This window comes from Musa acuminata, unplaced genomic scaffold, assembly GCF_036884655.1.
Source record: "Musa acuminata AAA Group cultivar baxijiao unplaced genomic scaffold, Cavendish_Baxijiao_AAA HiC_scaffold_509, whole genome shotgun sequence".
Classification (NCBI taxonomy): domain Eukaryota; kingdom Viridiplantae; phylum Streptophyta; class Magnoliopsida; order Zingiberales; family Musaceae; genus Musa; species Musa acuminata.
In genome coordinates, this window is record NW_027020754.1 from 152501 (window position 1) to 155000 (window position 2500).

A 2500-nucleotide genomic window follows, 5' to 3' on the forward strand; every position below is an offset into this window, starting at 1 on the left:
TGGCCAAAACGGCCCAAAAACGGGCCAAAACTGGCCATTTTTGGCTGCGCGAGCGAGCGGCGAGCGGCGGACAGCGAGCGAAGCGAGAGGCAGCACCGTCCCTGCTATACGAAAGCCCCATCCAGCCCTGTGCCACCCGGGGGGTTCCAGGGTGCTGAGATGGCTGACGTTTTGCTCCGCTCTCGACGGTCACCGCGCAATGCAAGAACAGGCCAAAAACTGGCCAAAACGGCCCAAAAACGGGCCAAAACTGGCCATTTTTGGCTGCACGAGCGAGCGGCGAGCGGCGGACAGCGAGCGAAGCGAGAGGCAGCACCGTCCCTGCTATACGAAAGCCCCATCCAGCCCTGTGCCACCCGGGGGGTTCCAGGGTGCTGAGATGGCTGACGTTTTGCTCCGCTCTCGACGGTCACCGCGCAATGCAAGAACAGGCCAAAAACTGGCCAAAACGGCCCAAAAACGGGCCAAAACTGGCCATTTTTGGCTGCACGAGCGAGCGGCGAGCGGCGGACAGCGAGCGAAGCGAGAGGCAGCACCGTCCCTGCTATACGAAAGCCCCATCCAGCCCTGTGCCACCCGGGGGGGGTTCCAGGGTGCTGAGATGGCTGACGTTTTGCTCCGCTCTCGACGGTCACCGCGCAATGCAAGAACAGGCCAAAAACTGGCCAAAACGGCCCAAAAACGGGCCAAAACTGGCCATTTTTGGCTGCACGAGCGAGCGGCGAGCGGCGGACAGCGAGCGAAGCGAGAGGCAGCACCGTCCCTGCTATACGAAAGCCCCATCCAGCCCTGTGCCACCCGGGGGGTTCCAGGGTGCTGAGATGGCTGACGTTTTGCTCCGCTCTCGACGGTCACCGCGCAATGCAAGAACAGGCCAAAAACTGGCCAAAACGGCCCAAAAACGGGCCAAAACTGGCCATTTTTGGCTGCGCGAGCGAGCGGCGAGCGGCGGACAGCGAGCGAGAGGCAGCACCGTCCCTGCTATACGAAAGCCCCATCCAGCCCTGTGCCACCCGGGGGGTTCCAGGGTGCTGAGATGGCTGACGTTTTGCTCCGCTCTCGACGGTCACCGCGCAATGCAAGAACAGGCCAAAAACTGGCCAAAACGGCCCAAAAACGGGCCAAAACTGGCCATTTTTGGCTGCACGAGCGAGCGGCGAGCGGCGGACAGCGAGCGAAGCGAGAGGCAGCACCGTCCCTGCTATACGAAAGCCCCATCCAGCCCTGTGCCACCCGGGGGGTTCCAGGGTGCTGAGATGGCTGACGTTTTGCTCCGCTCTCGACGGTCACCGCGCAATGCAAGAACAGGCCAAAAACTGGCCAAAACGGCCCAAAAACGGGCCAAAACTGGCCATTTTTGGCTGCACGAGCGAGCGGCGAGCGGCGGACAGCGAGCGAAGCGAGAGGCAGCACCGTCCCTGCTATACGAAAGCCCCATCCAGCCCTGTGCCACCCGGGGGGTTCCAGGGTGCTGAGATGGCTGACGTTTTGCTCCGCTCTCGACGGTCACCGCGCAATGCAAGAACAGGCCAAAAACTGGCCAAAACGGCCCAAAAACGGGCCAAAACTGGCCATTTTTGGCTGCACGAGCGAGCGGCGAGCGGCGGACAGCGAGCGAAGCGAGAGGCAGCACCGTCCCTGCTATATCGAAAGCCCCATCCAGCCCTGTGCCACCCGGGGGGTTCCAGGGTGCTGAGATGGCTGACGTTTTGCTCCGCTCTCGACGGTCACCGCGCAATGCAAGAACAGGCCAAAAACTGGCCAAAACGGCCCAAAAACGGGCCAAAACTGGCCATTTTTGGCTGCACGAGCGAGCGGCGAGCGGCGGACAGCGAGCGAAGCGAGAGGCAGCACCGTCCCTGCTATACGAAAGCCCCATCCAGCCCTGTGCCACCCGGGGGGTTCCAGGGTGCTGAGATGGCTGACGTTTTGCTCCGCTCTCGACGGTCACCGCGCAATGCAAGAACAGGCCAAAAACTGGCCAAAACGGCCCAAAAACGGGCCAAAACTGGCCATTTTTGGCTGCACGAGCGAGCGGCGAGCGGCGGACAGCGAGCGAAGCGAGAGGCAAGCACCGTCCCTGCTATTACGAAAGCCCCATCCAGCCCTGTGCCACCCGGGGGGTTCCAGGGTGCTGAGATGGCTGACGTTTTGCTCCGCTCTCGACGGTCACCGCGCAATGCAAGAACAGGCCAAAAACTGGCCAAAACGGCCCAAAAACGGGCCAAAACTGGCCATTTTTGGCTGCACGAGCGAGCGGCGAGCGGCGGACAGCGAGCGAAGCGAGAGGCAGCACCGTCCCTGCTATACGAAAGCCCCATCCAGCCCTGTGCCACCCGGGGGGTTCCAGGGTGCTGAGATGGCTGACGTTTTGCTCCGCTCTCGACGGTCACCGCGCAATGCAAGAACAGGCCAAAAACTGGCCAAAACGGCCCAAAAACGGGCCAAAACTGGCCATTTTTGGCTGCACGAGCGAGCGGCGAGCGGCGGACAGCGAGCG